Source organism: Arachis ipaensis, chromosome B10 (assembly GCF_059453495.1).
Source record: "Arachis ipaensis isolate K30076 ecotype BB chromosome B10, ASM5945349v1, whole genome shotgun sequence".
Classification (NCBI taxonomy): domain Eukaryota; kingdom Viridiplantae; phylum Streptophyta; class Magnoliopsida; order Fabales; family Fabaceae; genus Arachis; species Arachis ipaensis.
Genome location: NC_142435.1, coordinates 29,075,988 through 29,094,486, shown reverse-complemented (window position 1 = coordinate 29,094,486; position 18,499 = coordinate 29,075,988). Strand labels below are relative to the sequence as shown.

Below are 18,499 nucleotides of genomic sequence, written 5' to 3'. Positions count from 1 at the left end.
TCGAGTTCGGCTTCACTAGAGAAAGATCGAAGTCAAGGACTCGACCTCAAAGCAGAAGACCTAGCTCAAGCAGGGGCACTGTTCACACCCTGGGTCGAGCTATCCAATCCGGGATGTTCAGTAATAAAGCGACTGACCTCCTCAGGTCAAGCTATTCGACCTCTTCTCAAAGAGGTCGGTCAAATCGACAGGAAAGCCCAGTAAGGGGCCCAAATAGAGGAACACGACCCAAATCCAAAGGCAGTCCAAGCCTATAGAGATAAGGGCGGTTCCTTTGAAGATAAGCTGACCTCAACTCAAAGATAAGATAAGATAAGATAACTAACTTATCTTATCTAAAAAGGTCACTCTACACCATTATAAATACACTGGAGCACCCAGGTATAACTCATACTCTGATTCTACTAAAAACCTGTTTAATACCCATGCTAACTTAAGCATCGGAGTCTCTTGCAGGTACCCCCCACCTTCCGGTGATCAAGGATCAGCAGTGCAGCCAGTCCAACAAGTCGGACACGACAGCTCCGGCCGCCACCCATCAGCCGGACACGTCATCTCCGACCCGTACAGAAGATCTCGTCTGAGATCGACCTACAGTTTTAGGTAACCCTCGGAACAGTTACCAAGGAATGAACGATCACGATTTCGTGCACCAAGTTTTTGGCGCCGTTGCCAGGGATTGTTCGAGTTTGGACAACTGACGGTTCATCTTGTTGCTCAGATTAGGTAATTTTATTTTATTTTAAGCTTTTTATTTCTTATTTTCGAAAATAATACAAAAAAAATTTCTTCTTTTTCGTTTTTCCCAAAATAATTTTCGAAAAAAACCAAAAATTCTTATAAAATCATAAAAACCAAAAATTTTATGTTTCTTGTTTGAGTCTAGTGTCAATTTGTAAGTTTGGTGTCAATTGCATCTTTTTATTTTTTCTTAAAATTTTCAAAAATTCATGCATGTGTTCTTCATGATCTTCAAGTTGTTCTTGATGATTTTCTATGTTTGATCTTTAATTTTTCTTGTTTTGTGGCTTTTCTTGTTTTTCATATGCATTTTCAGTTTGTTAGTGTCTAAAGTTTGAAAATTTCTAAGTTTGGTGTCTTGCATGTTTTTTTTCTTAAAAATTTTCAAAAATAAGTCTTGATGTTCATCTTGATCTTCAAAGTGTTCTTGGTGTTCATCTTGACATTCAAAGTGTTCTTGCATGCATTAGTTGTTTTGATTCATAATTTCTATGTTTTGTGTCAATTTTGTATTTTTCTCTTTCATCATTAAAAATTTAAAAATAAAAAAAATATGTTTCCCTTATTCTCTCATAAATTTTCGAAATTTTGGTTTGATTTAGTCAAAAAGTTTTAAAATTTAGTTGTTTCTTGCTAATCAAGTCAAAATTTTAATTTAAAAATTCTACCATTTTCAAATCTTTTTCAATTTTTTTTATATATTTTTGAAAATTTTTAAAATTAATTTTCGAAATCTTTTTCTTATTTTTACTTCATATTTTCGAATTTATTACTAACATTTAATATTTTGATTCAAAAATTTCAAGTTGTTACTTGCCTATTAAGAAAGGTTCAATCTTTAAAATTTTAAAATCATATCTTTTTGTTTTTTGTTAGTCAAGTAATTAACTTTAATTTTCAAAATCAAATCTTTTTAAATTTCCTTTTCAAATCTTTTTCAAAATATCTTTCAATCATATCTTTTTCAATTTTAATTTCAAAATTTTTTCTAACTCCCCATCTTTTCAAATTTGATTTTCAAATCCTTTTTCAATTAACTACCTGACTTTTTGTTTGATTTTAAAAGTTTTCTATTTCAATCATATCTTTTTTAAAACCACCTAACTAATTTTCTCTCTCTAATTTTCGAAAACTCCTTCCCCCTTTTTCAAAATTCTTTTTAATTAACTAATTGTTTTAAATTTTAATTTAATTTTATTTCTCTTTTTAATTTTTGAATTCTAATTAATATTTAAAATAAAAATAAAAATATTTTTATTTTATTTTAATTAATTTTCGAATTTTTTCTCTTCTCCTTCTTCTATTCTCCTCTTCTACTCACATAAAGGAATCTCTATAGTGTGACATAGAGGATTCCATATTTTCTGTTCTCTTCTTTTTCACATGAGCAGGAGCAAGGATAAGAACATTCTTGTTGAAGCTGATCCTGAACCTGAAAGGACTCTGAAGAGGAAGCTAAGGGAAGCTAAAGCACAACTCTCTGGAGAAAATATGATAGAAATTTTCGAAAATGAAGGAGACATGGCCGAAAATAATAACAATGGTGGAGATTTGCACCAAATTCCAACTTACATGGAAGAAGCATCTCAATCCCTGCCATTGGAGCAAACAATTTTGAGCTAAAGCCTCAATTAGTTTCTCTGATGAAACAGAATTGCAAATTTCATGGACTTCCATCAGAAGATCCTTTTCAGTTTTTAACTGAATTCTTGTAAATCTGTGATATTGTTAAGACCAATGGGGTTGATCCCGAGGTCTACAGGCTTATGCTTTTCCCGTTTGCTGTAGGAGACAGAGCTAGAATATGGTTGGACTCTCAACCTAAAGATAGCCTGAACTCTTGGGATAAGCTGGTCACGGCTTTCTTAGCCAAGTTCTTTCCTCCTCAAAAGCTTAGCAAGCTTAGAGTGGATGTTCAAACCTTCAAACAGAAAGAAGGTGAATCCCTCTATGAAGCTTGGGAGAGATACAAGCAACTAACCAAAAAGTGTCCTTCTGACATGCTTTCAGAATGGACCATCCTGGATATATTCTATGATGGTCTGTCTGAATTATCAAAGATGTCATTGGACCATTCTGCAGGTGGATCCATTCACCTAAAGAAAATGCCTGTAGAAGCTCATGAACTCATTGACATGGTTGCAAATAACCAGTTCATGTACACTTCTGAAAGGAATCCTATGAGTAATGGAACGCCTCCAAGGAAGAGAGTTCTTGAAATTGATACTTTGAATGCCATATTGGCTCAGAATAAAATATTGACTCAGCAAGTCAATATGATTTCTCAGAGTCTGAATGGATTGCAAGCTGCATCCAACAGTACTAAAGAAGCATCTTCTGAAGAAGAAGCTTATGATCCTGAGAACCCTGCAATAGCAGAGGTGAATTACATGGGAGAACCCTATGGAAACACTTATAATCCCTCATAGAGAAATCATCCAAATTTCTCATGGAAGGATCAACAAAAGCCTCAACAAGGCTTTAATAATGGTAGAAGAAACAGGTTTAGCAATAGCAAGCCTTTTCCATCATCCTCTCAGCAATAGACAGAGAATTCTGAGCAGAATCTATCTAGCTTAGCAAATATAGTCCCTGATTTATCTAAGGCCACTCTAAGCTTCATGAATGAAACAAGGTCCTCCATTAGAAATTTGGAGGCACAAGTGGGCCAGCTGAGTAAAAGAGTCACTGAAACTCCTCCTAGTACTCTCCCAAGCAATACAAAAGAGAATCCAAAAAGAGAGTGCAAGGCCATAACCTTACTTGGTGTGGCCGAACCTAGAGAGGAGGAGAAGGACGTGAATCCTAGTGAGGAAGACCTCCTGGGACGTTCACTGACCAATAAGGAGTTTCCCTTTGAGGAACCAAAGGAATCTGAGGCTCATCTAGAGACCATAGAGATTCCATTGAACCTCCTTTTACCATTCATGAGCTCTGATGACTATTCTTCCTCTGAAGAGGATGAAGACATCATTGAAGAGCAGGTTGCTAAATATCTAGGAGCCATCATGAAGTTGAATGTCAATTTATTTGGTAATGATACTTGGGAGGATGAACCCCCCTTGTTCACCAATGAACTAAGTGCATTGATAAGGCAGACATTGCCTCAGAAGAAACCGGATCCCGAAAAGTTCTTCATACCTTGTACCATAGGCACCATGACCTTTGATAAGGCTCTGTGTGACCTTGGGTCAGGGATAAACCTCATGCCACTCTCTGTAATCGAGAAACTGGGAATCTATGAGGTACAAGCTGCAAGAATCTCACTAGAGATGGCAGACAAATCAATGAAACAGGCTTATGGATTAGTAGAGGACTTGTTAGTAAAGGTTGAAGTCCTTTACATCCCTACTGATTTCATAATCCTAGACACTGGGAAGGATGAGGATGAATCCATCATCCTTGGAAGACCCTTCCTAGCCACAGCCAAAGCTGTGATTAATGTGGACAGAGGAGAGTTGGTCCTTCAACTGAATGAGGACTACCTTGTATTTAAGACTCAAGGTTCTCCTTCTGTAACCATAGAGAGGAAGCATGAAAAGCTTCTCTCACTGCAGAGTCAACCAAAGTCCCCACAGTCAAACTCTAAGTTTGGTGTTGGGAGGCCACAACCAAACTCTAAGTTTGGCGTTGAACCCCCACATTCAAACTCTAAGTTTGGTGTTGGGAGGTCCCAACAATGCTCTGAACATTTGTGAGGCTCCATGAGAGCTCACTGTCAAGCTATTGACATTAAAGAAGCGCTTGTTGGGAGGCAACCCAATGTTATTTAATTATATCTATTTATTTTCCATTGCTATTTTATGTTTTCTTTAGGTTGATGATCATGTAAAGTCACAAAAACTACTGAAAAATCAAAAATAGAATGAAAAAAAGCATTAAAAATAGCTCACCCTGGAGGAAGAGCTTACTGGCATTTAAACGCCAGTAAGAAACATCAAACTGGCGTTTAACGCTAGAAAGAAGCATCAAGCTGGCGTTAAACGCCAGAAGCAAGCACCAGACTGGCGTTTAACGCCAGAACAGAGCATGGAATTGGCGTTAAACGCCAGAAACAAGCAGCAAGCTGGCGTTTAACGCCAGACATACACTCTAAGGGCGTTTTGCACGCCTAATTGGAGCAGAGATGCTAAGTCCTTGACCCCTCTGGATCTGTGGACCCTATAGGATCCCCACCTACCCCACCTCTTCTTCTCTCCTCTTCACACCTTTTCATAACTCTCTTCCCCAAATACCCTTCACCAATCACCTCCATACCTCTTCCCTAAATACCCTTAACCACTCACATCCATCCACTCTTCCCTATAAACCCCACCTACCTCCAAAATTCAAATTTTTTCCCTCCCAAATCCAACCCTAATGGCCGAAACCTACCCTTCACCCCACCCCTATATAAATTCCTCAACACTACTCCATTTTCACACATCACAACCACCACTTCTCCCCCTTGGCCAAATACACTCTCTCCCTCCATCTCCTCCATTTTCTTCTTCTTCTACTACTTCCTTTCTTTTTTTGCTCGGGGATGAGCAAACCTTTTAAGTTTGGTGTGGTAAAAGCATTGCTTTTTGTTTTTCCATAACCACTAATGGCACCTAAGGTAGAGAAACCTTAAGAAAGAGGAAAGGGAAGGTAATTGCTTCCACCTCTGAGTCATGGAAGATGGAGAGATTCATCTCAAAGGTCCATCAAGACCACTTCTATGAAGTTGTGGCCAAGAAAAAGGTGATCCCTGAGGTCCCTTTTAAGCTCAAAAAGAGCGAATATCCGGAGATCCGACAAGAGATTAGAAGAAGAGGATGGGAAGTTCTCTCTAATCCTATTCAACAAGTCGGGATCTTAATGGTTCAAGAGTTCTATAAAAACGCATGGATCACTAGGAACCATGATCAAAGTAGGAACCCGAATCTAAAGAATTGGCTTACAATGGTTCGGGAGAAATACTTAGATTTCAGTCCGGAAAATGTAAGGTTGGCGTTCAACTTGCCAATGATGCAAGAAAACGCACGCCCCTACACTAGAAGGGTCAACTTTGATCAAAGGTTGGACCAAGTTCTCATGGACATATGTGTGGAAGGAGCTCAATGGAAAGTTGACTCAAGAGGCAAGCCGGTTCAATTGAGAAGACCGGACCTTAAGCCTGTAGCTAGAGGATGGTTGGAGTTCATTCAACGCTCAATTATTCCTACTAGCAGCCGGTCTGAAGTTACTGTAGACCGGGCCATCATGATCCATAGTATCATGATTGGGGAGGAAGTGGAAGTTCATGAGATTATACCTCAAGAACTCTACAAGGTGGCTGACAAGCCCTCCACTTTGGCAAGGTTAGCCTTTTCTCACCTTATTTGCCACCTCTGCAATTCGGCTGGAATTGACATAGAGGGAGATATCCTCATTGATGAGGACAATCCCATCACTAAGAAAAGGATGGAGCAAACAAGAGATCATGGACCTCAACAAGAGCATGAGGAAATTCCTCACCATGAAATCCCTGAGATGCCTCAAGGGATGCACTTCCCTCCACAAAACTATTGGGAGCGAATCAACACCTCCCTAGGAGAATTAAGTTCCAACATGGGACAACTAAGGATGGAACCTCAAGAGCACCATTGGTTCTTCAAGAAGAGGAAGACGTCACCCTCACTAAGGTGGACTCGTTCCTTAATCTCCTTGTTCTTATTTTCCTGTTTTTTGGTTTTTGAGCCTTATGTTTTATTTATGTTTGTGTCTTTACTATATGATCATTAGTGTTTAAGTGTCTATGTCTTAAAGCTATGAATGTCTCATGAATCCATCACCTCTCTTAAATGAAAAATGTTTTAATTACAAAAGAACAAGAAGTACATGAATTTTGAATTCATCCTTGAAATTAGTTTAATTATTTTGATGTGGTGACAATACTTTTTGTTTTCTGAATGAATGCTTGAACAGTGCATATATCTTTTGAATTTGTTGTTTATGAATGTTAAAATTGTTGGCTCTTGAAGAATGATGAAAAAGGAGAAATGTTATTGGATAATCTAAAAAATCATAAAATTGATTCTTGAAGCAAGAAAAAGCAGTGAATACAAAAGCTTGCAAAAAAAAAAAAAGAAAGGAAAATTGGCGAAAAAAATAAAAGAAAGAAAAAGAAAAAGCAAGCAGAAAAAGCCAAGAGCTCTTTAAACCAAAAGGCAAGAGCAAAAAAGCCAGTAACCTTTTAAACCAAAAGGCAAGGGTAATAAAAAGGATCCAAGGCTTTGAGCATCAGTGGATAGGAGGGCGCAAAGGAATAAAATCCTGGCCTAAGCGGCTAAACCAAGCTGTCCCTAACCATGTGCTTGTGGCGTGAAGGTGTCAAGTAAAAACTTGAGACTGAGCGGTTAAAGTCGTGGTCCAAAGCAAAAAAAGTGTGCTTAAGAGCTCTGGACACCTCTAATTGGGGACTCTAGCAAAGCTGAGTCACAATATGAAAAGGTTCACCCAGTTATGTGTCTGTGGCATTTATGTATCCAGTGGTAATATTGGAAAACAAAATGCTTAGGGTCATGGCCAAAACTCATAAAGTAGCTGTGTTCAAGAATCAACATACTGAACTAGGAGAATCAATAACACTATCTAAATTCTAAGTTCCTATAGATGCCAATCATTCTGAACTTCAATGAATTAAGTGAGATGCCAAAACTATTCAGAGGCAAAAAGCTACTAGTCCCGCTCATCTAATTGGAGCTAAGTTTCATTGATATTTTGGAATTTATAGTATATTCTCTTCTTTTTATCCTATTTGATTTTCAGTTGCTTGGGGACAAGCAACAATTTAAGTTTGGTGTTGTGATGAGCGGATAATTTATACGCTTTTTGGCATTGTTTTTACATAGTTTTTAGTATGATTCAGTTAGTTTTTAAATAAAAATCACATTTCTGGACTTTACTATGAGTTTGTGTGTTTTTCTGTGATTTCAGATATTTTCTGGCTGAAATTGAGGGACTTGAGCAAAAATCAAATTCAGAGGCTGAAGAAGGACTGCAGATGCTGTTGGATTCTGACCTCCCTGCACTCAAAGTGAATTTTCTGGAGTTACAGAAGTCCAAATGGCGCGCTCTCAATTGCGTTGGAAAGTAGACATCCAGGGATTTTCAGCAATATATAATAGTTCATACTTTGCTCAAGTTTAGATGACGCAAACTGGCGTTCAACTCCAGCTCTATGCCCTATTCTGGCGTTAAACGCCAGAAACAAGTTACAAAGCAGAGTTAAACGCCAGAAACAAGTTACAAACTGGCGTTCAACTCCAAATAAGACCTCTACACGTGAAAGTTTCAACGCTCAGCCCAAGCACACACCAAGTGGGCCCAGAAGTGGATTTCCACATCATTTACTTAATTCTGTAAATCCTAGTAATTAGTTTAGTAGAAATAAGACTTTTTACTATTGTATTTACATCTCTGGAACACATTATGTAACTTTTAAGTTCTGAGACCTCCATGGGAGGCTGGCCATTCGGCCATGTGTACCCTATCTTCACTTATGTATTTTCAACGGTAGAGTTTCTACACACCATAGATTAAGGTGTGGAGCTCTGCTGTTCCTCATGAATTAATGCAAAGTACTATTGTTTTTCTATTCAATTCAAGCCTATTTCTTCTCTAAGATATTCATTCGCACACAAGAACATGATAAATGTGATGATTATGTGACGCTCATCATCATTCTCACTTATGAATGCGTGCCTGACAAACACTTACGTTCTACATGCAAACAAGCTTGAATGCATATCTCTTAGCCTCCTGATCTACGATCAGAGTCTTCGTGGTATAGGCTAGAATTATTGGCGGTCATTCTTGAGATCCGGAAAGTCTAAACCTTGTCTGTTGTATTCCGAGTAGGATCTGGGAAGGGATGGCTGTGACGAGCTTCAAACTCGCGAGTGCTGGGCATAGTGACAGACGCAAAAGGATTACTGAATCCTATTCCAGCATGATCGAGAACCGACAGATGATTAGCCGTGCGGTGACAGCGCATTTTGGACTATTTTCACTGAGAAGACGGGAAGTAGCCATTGATAACGGTGATGCCCAACATACAGCTTGCCATGGAAAGGAGTATGAAGGATTGGATAAAGACAGTAGGAAAGCAGAGGTTCAGAAGGAACAAAAGCATCTCCATATGCTTATCTGAAATTCTCACCAATGAATTACATAAGTATTTCTATCCCAATTTATTTTAATTATATTTTAATTATTAAAACTCTATAACCATTTGAATCCGCCTGATTGAGATTTACAAGGTGACCATAGCTTGCTTCAAACCGACAATCTCCATGGGATCGACCCTTACTCACGTAAGGTTTATTACTTGGACGACCCAGTGCACTTGCTGGTTAGTTGTGCGAGATTGTGAAGAAGAACTAAGATTAAGAACGTGCGTATTAAGTTTTTAGCGCCGTTACCAAGGAATGAACGATCACGATTTCGTGCACCATTGCCTCTGAACTCTTACTCCAATTTTTTCTATACTCCCTTAGCTGTCGATATTCCTCTCTTATCCTTGAGAAGATTGTCTTCGTTATAGCTTGTTGGAGGAGGTATAGTGCTTGTTTGGGCGCCATTATTTGATAAAAAAAATATCTTTTTCAATAAAAAAGATCCTTTTTTTTATTTTTTAACGTGTTTGGCAAATTTCTAGTAGTAAAAGTAAAAGCACTAGAAAAATTAAAAAAAAAACATCTATTTTAAGAAGTTGTAATTTACATCTTTTTTTTAAAAGATCTTTTTTCTTTAAAAAAAAGATGTTTTTCATATAATAAATAAATAAAAAAGTATTTTTATCTTGTTAAATTCAAACATAATTGATAGATAAAAAGATCTTTTTGCATGAGATATCCAAACATAAAATTACTTTTACTTTTCTATAAGATCTTTTAAAAAAAATAACTCAAAAAAAGATCTTTTTTTAGAAGCTCACCCAAACAAGCCCATAAAGCAATTTAATTTCTTTGTTGCTCTTCCTTCAATTTCTTCTTTTCTACAGTGGAAAGTGTTACTTGATTCTCTGACATGATGAATCCTTCGTGGACACCCCACAAGTCTTGTGCTTGTAGAAAGGTTTTCATTTGAGAATGTCAGTTCTCATAATTGTCTTTTGACAATATGCGCACCAGAATATTTATGGTTGAGATAGACATGGTTATAAAAAAATTGTTATAGATGATTGAACACAACTCTGATGCCACTGTTAGTTTTATGAAGTAGTTTGATGTTAGTTTAGGACCTGTTTGGTTAGGTTCATAAGTAACTTTTTTTAACTTTTAACTTCTGAAAAAGTATAGCATTAATGTCTAGTGCAATTTTCAAAACTAAATTGTAACTTTCTAAGAAGCTATTTAAGTGCTTATGGAAAAGTTAAAAAAAAAATTACTTCTCTCATAATAAAAAGCTTCTTATCACATTTCTTTTAAAATAAGCACTTTTAGAACTAAAAAACCAAACACAAAATAACTTATTTAAATAAGCTACTTTTAATATAAGCATTTATTGTTTAAGCTATTTTTTCAAAAGGAACTTAATTAAGCTATTTACCCAAATTGGGGCTTAGTGTATTGTGGACTTGAATATTGTAGCAAGGATAGTTTTGATTGAATAAATAATTTGGATGAATGGTTTGAGAAAATTGATAATTATATTATTGATGGGTTAATAAGAGAGTACAAAGACTAATGGAACTTGTGCTTGTAAGTGATGGTAATCAGTGGCTAAGAAAAGGGGAGGTTGAATCTTAGCTTCCCTTTTCGTAGAGTATTACTTTTACTTTTCCAATGAACTTTAGGATATATTTTCACTTTTTGTCTCGTAACAGGTTAAGAGACATTTTTGTTTTGTCTCGTAAAAAGTTGAGAGACATTTTTCATTTTGTCTCCTGCAAACCAGAAGTAGAGAAGAGAGAATCACACCAAGATGTATCCTAGTTTAGCTGCTAATTAAGTATAATGCAGCCTACATCTAGTCTCCATCATAACAGTGACAGAATTTTACTATCTTTAACAGATTACAAACACCAATTTCTTTCCCTAGGATCTACCCAATCCTATCTGGGACAAATCCAGATTCTAACCCTAATCTAAACTTGACTTGGACTGAAACCAAGATTTTCAACTGCAAAGTGCTAACCCAACTTGCAAGAGAATCTCCACAGGATCATGAAACACAACAGAAAGATGTACAAAGAAACTCTGAGACATCTCTGACTTTTTCTCTAATTTGATCACTTCCTTTTTTCTCTCACTGGCTTTTTCTTACAAACTTTACCATGTTTGTCTTTTTCACCATGAGACTCAGAAGACAAATACTAAGAAAAGGAAAACAAAATGAACACCATTGAAGGAGAAGAACTCAGGAAGCTCGGGTAACTATGAGAACTCTGTGCTTTTTCACTTTCTCTCCTTGATCTCAATCCTTGGCCGTTCACCCTTAATATAGAAGGGGAAGCTTCCAAAGTTAAAACCCTAACCCAGCAACTTCTTCTCCTACCAACGAGTAGCAGCGGCTTCAACAGAGAGAGATGAGAGAACCGAGGTTGATGCATGCAAGCTTACCTCATCTTTCTCAACCTTTTTCATCAAGTTTCTTCAATCTAGACCCTTGATCTTGACTTTGGCCACAAGATTGAACTTGGACCCTTGATGAGCTTCTGACTCAAGAGTGCTTCAGGTTTTCCATTTTTGCTTCTTCTTACTTGAGACTTCAGAAGCTATCTTCTTTCTTTGATGAACAAAAATGGGAATGAACTTTTATCAAACTAGATCTTCTTCCTAACAGAGGCGGATTGCTTCTATTCTTGGCAACGAAAATCTTGAAGCTTTTCTTCAAAATCTTTCCTTCTGTAGCAAATATCTTTCTTAACCTTTCTTCTTCATAGGCTTTTCTATGATATCTTCTTCTATCTTCTTTTTCTGTTGATGGAAGTGACTGAAAGCAAGAAAGAGGAGAGAGAAGACAGAAGGAAACTTTCGAAGGAAGTAATGAATGGAATTAAAACAAATTGAATTTCCACTTCCATTCCCCAAGGCATAAAGTAACGTGTAAAGCATTCAATGTAATTAAATCAAATTGAATTTTCACTTTCAGTTACCAAGGTATGAATTTAATTGAGTTGTAATTTGAAATCCATTAACCATGAGAGTAGGTAACCGAAACTTGCTTGAGAACTTGGGCCACTTCCTTCTTTTCTTTTGTTTTGCCAATATTAATTCATGGGCTTGTGATTTGGGCCTGTCTCAATCTTAAGGTTTAGCCACTTGAATTAAACTTTTGGTGATGAGCTTACACTTGTTTGGAAACCAAAAATGGGCTTCCATTTGCAGGTCCATTAGGAAATTAATTTTTCTTTCTGCACACTAACAAAATCATTAACCAAACTATTGGAAGTAATTTAAAAGCATTGATAATTTCCTTATTTGTATTTAATAATTTTTTATCATCATTTCAATTAGATACATGTTTTCCAAACTCAACAATCTCCCCCTTGATGACAAACATTATTAAAACTGAATTGAAAGGATTTAGGATGGAAAACTTCCTTTGAAGATTTTTCAAAATCTCTCCCCCTTTCATTTGTTCAGTAAGATCCCCCTTAATGTGTGCCTGATTTAACACAATTTTCAAGAATGCAAATATTGTATACAAGCTCTAACAGGTTCCTAAAGATCAAGAAGAAATTAAACAATGGAACCTTTTAAAAACATAGCCATTTTTTCACAAGAATATGCTCATCAAAAATTTTAATTCCATAAATTAGACATCACATATATGCTTGAGCAAAAGAATTTATCAATGTAATCAAAGCTCAAATAGGAAATAATCCACTAACACAAAGAGCTCCAAGTTAGAATATAAGCATAGCACTAAATTAGAGCATAACAGGGCACAAAAATAGAGCATTTTCAATTCAGCCCTTCCATTGTCTTTTCTTTTTCTCCCCCTGTCTGTTTAGAGTATCAAAGTAGGGCAGACTATTTCAAAACAGGGCAGCCTAGTTTTGGAAAACAAAACAGTTTTCAATTCAGTCATTTATCTCCCCCTTTTGTCATCAAAGAGGGATACCTGCAAACAAAATAGAGAAAAGTAATGCAGTCCATAATATTTAAAACATAAACAGTGTCAAGGTTAAGAGTTACAATCATCCAAATAGAAATAGTGCAGATGAAACAAGTTCAAAGATAACAAAATATAGTGTGTCCAGCAACAGAGACATCAGGGAGCAAATCCTAGGCATCAGAGGAATTGGCATCAGATTCAAGAAAGACTTCTTCTTCTTCTTCTTCAGAATTGGCTATGTCCTTGTCAACAGATTCCAAACGTTTAAGAAGCAAATTCACCCATTCATGAGATTTAGTCCAAGCTTTCTCATTTTCAAAAGCATGCTTTCTAGCATCTTTGTAAGATTTTACCATTAGTTTGGACATGTTGGAAAATTCAGTGAGGACATCCTTGACCATTCCGAAGAACCGATGTTTATCAGAGGTTTCAGTAGACGGAAGACTTTCATTGTCACTTTCAAAAAATACATATGCCTTTGAACCTTTGGCCTTTTTCCCTTTAGCAGATTCGGGTACACCCCTGCCCTTGATCATAGAAACCCTATTCTCCACAGGCTCATTACTGAGATCAATATTAAAGTAATCAAACACACAAGTTAAAAACATGCCATAAGGCAGATTGCATTTTTTGTCACTCCGAACACAATCCCACATGTGCCTAATCATGAGATATGCAAATGAAATAGGCGCAGAATTCAGAAGAGCATATAGCACAAGTGTGTCACAAACTGTCACCCTTTGATACGAGCCACTTTGTGGCATGATAATATGGGTAATGATTCGGTGTAACAGAGCCCAAATAGGTCCAAGGGATTTGTGTGTCAGGGTGGTACCATCCAGAGATGAAAAGTGTTCGCACACACGAGCCAAGGCATCTTAAAGGGAAATACCAACGTGGTGATCCCATTTTCCTGACATGAAGGCCCTGGCCCCCTCATCCTCATATCCCAGGGCAACACTGATCATTTCATGACTCAGAGTAAGATGAGTATTTTTAACATAAGAATGGAGTTCACCCTCATGAAAAATCAAGTTTGCATAAAACTCACGTACCAAGTTAGGATAAACCGGTTTTTTGATTTTGAAAATTGGTATCCATTTTAAATCATGAAAATTCATTTTAAAATCAATTCCTTTTTCAGCAAGTGCTTCTAAATCAACAACAAAAGAGGCACATAATTTTCAATTTACCAAAACTTGAGAATGAAACTCATATGCTGCACAAGAATTTGAAACGATGAGGGTCATAGTGAGAATGACTTTTACCAAACTTATTCTTGAACTCCAAGGAGTCAAGATTCGGAGGTTCTCTGGTGTTGTGAAGAGTATAGCGCCTTGAACGCTGAGACGGGGCTAAGCGTCCCGAGGGATGAGGGGTGGAGCGCCGTGGTGGAGAACGATGTGGAGGAGGAGATGGAGAGTTGGTGCACGAAATTGTGATTGTTCATTCCTTGGTAATGGTGCTAAAGACTTAATACGCCCGTTCATAATCTTAACTCTTTGTCACAACTCCGCACAACTAACCAGCAAGTGCACTAGGTCGTCTAAGTAATAAACCTTACGTGAGTAAGGGTCAATCCCACGGAGATTGTCGGCTTGAAGCAAGCTATGGTCATCTTGTAAATCTCAGTCAGGCAGATTCAAATGGTTATGGATAATTGATAATTAAAAGATGAATAAAACATAAAATAAAGATAAAAATACTTATGTAATTCATTGGTAGGAATTTCAGATAAGCGTATGAAGATGCTTTGCTCCTTCTGAACCTCTACTTTCCTATTGCCTTCTTCCAATCATTCATACTCCTTTCCATGGCAAGCTTTATGTTGGGCATCACCGTTGTCAATGGCTACTTCCCGTCCTCTCAATGAAAATGTTCCAAATGCGCTGTCACTGCACGACTAATCATCTGTCGGTTCTCGATCATGTTGGAATAGGATCCATTGATCCTTTTACGTCTGTCACTACGCCCAACACTCGCGAGTTTGAAGCTCGTCACAGTCATCCCTTCCCAGATCCTACTCGAAATACCACAGAAAAGGTTTAGACTTTCTGGATCTCAGGAATGGCCACCAATAATTCTAGCCTAAACCATGAAGACTCTGATCATAGATCAGAAGGCTAAGAGATACGCATTCAAGCTTGTTTGCATGTAGAACGGAAGTGTTTGTCAGGCACGCATTCATAAGTGGGAATGATGATGAGCGTCACATAATCATCACATTCATCATGTTCTTGTGTGCTAATGAATATCTTAGAGAAGAAATAGGCTTGAATTGAATAGAAAAACAATAGTACTTTGCATTAATTCATGAAGAACAGCAGAGCTCCACACCTTAATCTATGGTGTGTAGAAACTCCATCGTTGAAAATAAATAAGTGAAAATAGTCTAAGCATGGCCGAATGGCCAGCCTCAAAGGTCTAAGGACTAAACGTCCAAAGATCATTCTCCCTCTTTTATAATAGTAAAAGGTCCTATTTGTAGAGAACTAGTAACCTAGGGTTTACAGAAATGAGTAAATGATGCAGAATCCACTTCCGGGCCCACTTGGTGTGTGCTTGGGCTGAGTATTGAAGCTTTCATGTGTACAGACTTTTCTTGGAGTTAAACGCCAGCTTTTGTGCCAGTTTGGGTGTTTAACTCCAGCTTTTATGCCAGTTCTGGCGTTTTGACGCCAGAATTTCTATGTTGACTTGGAACGCCAGATTGGGCCATCAAATCTCGAGCAAAGTATGGACTATTATATATTGCTGGAAATTTCAGGATGTCTACTTTCTAACGCAATTGAGAGCGCGCCAATTAGGCTTCTGTAGCTCCAGAAAATCCACTTCGAGTGCAATAAGGTCAGAATCCAACAGCATCTGCAGTCCTTTTTCAGCCTCTGAATCAGATTTTTGCTCAGGTCCCTCAATTTCAGCCAGAAAATATTTGAAATCATAGAAAAACACACAAAATCATAGTAAAGTCCAGAATTGTGATTTTTATTTAAAAATTAATAAAAACATAATAAAAACTAACTAAAACATACTAAAAATATACTAAAAATAATGCCAAAAAGCGTATAAATTATCCGCTCATCACAACACCAAACTTAAATTGTTGCTTGTCCCCAAGCAACAAAAAACAAAGTAGGATAAAAAGAATAGAATATACAATGAATTCCAAAAACATCTATGAAGATTAGTCTTAATTAGATGAGCAGGGCTATTAGCTTTTTGCTTCTGAACAGTTTTGGCATCTCACTTTATCCTTTGAAGTTCAGAATGATTGGCATCTATTGGAACTCAGAATTTAAATAGTGTTATTGATTCTCCTAGTTCAGTATGTTGATTCTTGAACACAGCTACTTTATGAGTTTTGGCCATGACCCTAAGCATTTTGTTTTCCAGTATTACCACCGGATACATAAATGCCACAGACACATAACTGGGTGAACCTTTTCATATTGTGACTCAGCTTTGCTAGAGTCCCCAATTAGAGGTGTCCAGAGCTCTTAAGCACACTTTTTTTGCTTTGGACCATGACTTTAACCGCTCAGTCTCAAGTTTTTACTTGACACCTTCACACCACAAGCACATGGTTAGGGACAGCTTAGTTTAGCCGCTTAGGCCAGGATTTTATTCCTGTGGGCCCTCCTATCCACTGATACTCAAAGCCTTGGATCCTTTTTATTTTACCCTTGCCTTTTGGTTTAAAGGGCTATTGGCTTTTTCTGTTTGCTCTCTTTTTTTTATTCACTACTTTTTCTTGCTTCAAGAATCATTTTTATGATTTTTCAGATCATCAATAGCATTTTTCCTTTTCCATCATTCTTTCAAGAGCCAACAATTTTAACATTCATGAACAACAAATTCAAAAATATGCACTGTTCAAGCATTCATTCAGAAAAACAAAAAGTATTGCCACCACATCAAAATAATTAATCTGTTTTAAAATTCGAAATTCATGCACTTCTTTTTCTTCTTTTTTTTTTTATTAAAACATTTTTCTTTTAAGAAAGGTGATGGATTCATAGGACATTCATAACTTTAAGACATAGACTCTAAGACACTAATGATCATGTAATAAAGACACAAACATAAATAGAACATAAAGTATAGGAAACGAAAAACAGAAAAATAAAGAATAAGGAAATTAAAGAACGGGTCCACCTTAGTGATGGCGACTAGTTCTTCTTCTTGAAGATCTTATGGAGTGCTTGAGCTCCTCAATGTCTCTTCCTTGCCTTTGTTGCTCCTCTCTCATGATTCTTTGATCTTCTCTAATTTCATGAAGAAGGATAAAATGCTCTTGGTGCTCCACCCTTAGTTGTCCCATATTGGAACTTAATTCTCCTAGGGAGGTGTTAATTTGCTCCCAATAATTTTGTGGAGGAAAATGCATCCCTTGAGGCATCTCAGGGATTTCATGATGAAGAATTTCCTCATGCTCTTGTCCATGAGCGGGATCTCTTGTTTGCTCCATCCTTTTCTTAGTGATGGGCTTGTCCTCATCAATGAGGATGTCTTCCTCTATGTCAATTCCAGCTGAATTGCAAAGGTGACAAATGAGATGAGGGAAGGCTAACCTTGACAAAGTAGAGGACTTTTCCGCCACCTTGTAGAGTTCTAGGGATATAACCTCATGAACTTCTACTTCTTCTTCAATCATGATGCTATGGATCATGATAGCCCGGTCTATAGTAACTTCAGACCGGTTGCTAGTGGGAATGATTGAGCGTTGGATGAACTCCAACCATCCCCTAGCCACGGGCTTGAGGTCATGCCTTCTTAGTTGAACCGGCTTCCCTCTTGAATCTTTCTTCCATTGAGCGCCCTCTTCACAAATGTCTATGAGGACTTGGTCCAACCTTTGATCAAAGTTGACCCTTCTAGTGTAGGGGTGTGCATCTCCTTGCATCATTGGCAAGTTGAATGCCAACCTTACATTTTCTGGACTGAAATCTAAGTATTTCCCCCGAACCATTGTAAGCCAATTCTTTGGGTCTGGGTTCACACTTTGGTCATGGTTCTTGGTAATCCATGCATTGGCATAGAACTCTTGAACTATTAAGATTCTGACTTGTTGAATGGGGTTGGTGAGAACTTTCTAACCTCTTCTTCGAATATCATGTCGGATCTCTGGATATTCACCCTTTTGAGCTTGAAAGGGACCTCGGGGATCACCTTCTTCTTGGCCACAACTTCATAGAAGTGGTCTTGATGCACCCTTGAGATGAATCTCTCTATCTTTCATGACTCGGAGGTGGAAGCTTTTACCTTCCCTTTCCTCTTTCTAGAGGTTTCTCCGGCCTTAGGTGCCATAAATGGTTATGGAAAAATAAAAATCAACGCTTTTACCACACAAAACTTAGAAGGTTTGCTCGTCCTCAAGCAAAAAGAAGAAAGAAGAGAGTAGAGGAAGAAGAAATAGAGGAGATGGAGGGGGGTAGTGTTTCAGCCAAGGGGGTGAAGTAGTGTTTAAGATGTGTGAAAATGAAGGAGTAAAGATGGGTTTATATAGGAGTGGAGAGGGGGGCTTGGGTTCGGCCATGTATGGGTGGGTTTGGGAGGGAAAGTGGTTTGAGTTTGAATGGTGAGGTAGGTGGGGTTTTATGATGGATGGATGTGGATTGGTGAAGAGTTTATGGAGAAGGGCATTATGGAAATGTATGAAGAAGAGAGAGAGTGAGTTGAGGTTGGT

The 18,499-nt window shown here is 37.5% G+C and overlaps 1 non-coding gene across 1 annotated transcript; it reads right to left on the bottom strand.

Moving 5' to 3' along the window:
* Positions 1–2,639: 2,639 nt before the first annotated feature.
* On the bottom strand, positions 2,640–2,747 carry LOC148579534 (small nucleolar RNA R71). Its single transcript, XR_015894651.1, has one exon. It is a non-coding gene; the product is annotated as a small nucleolar RNA R71 (small nucleolar RNA).
* Positions 2,748–18,499: the final 15,752 nt, after the last annotated feature.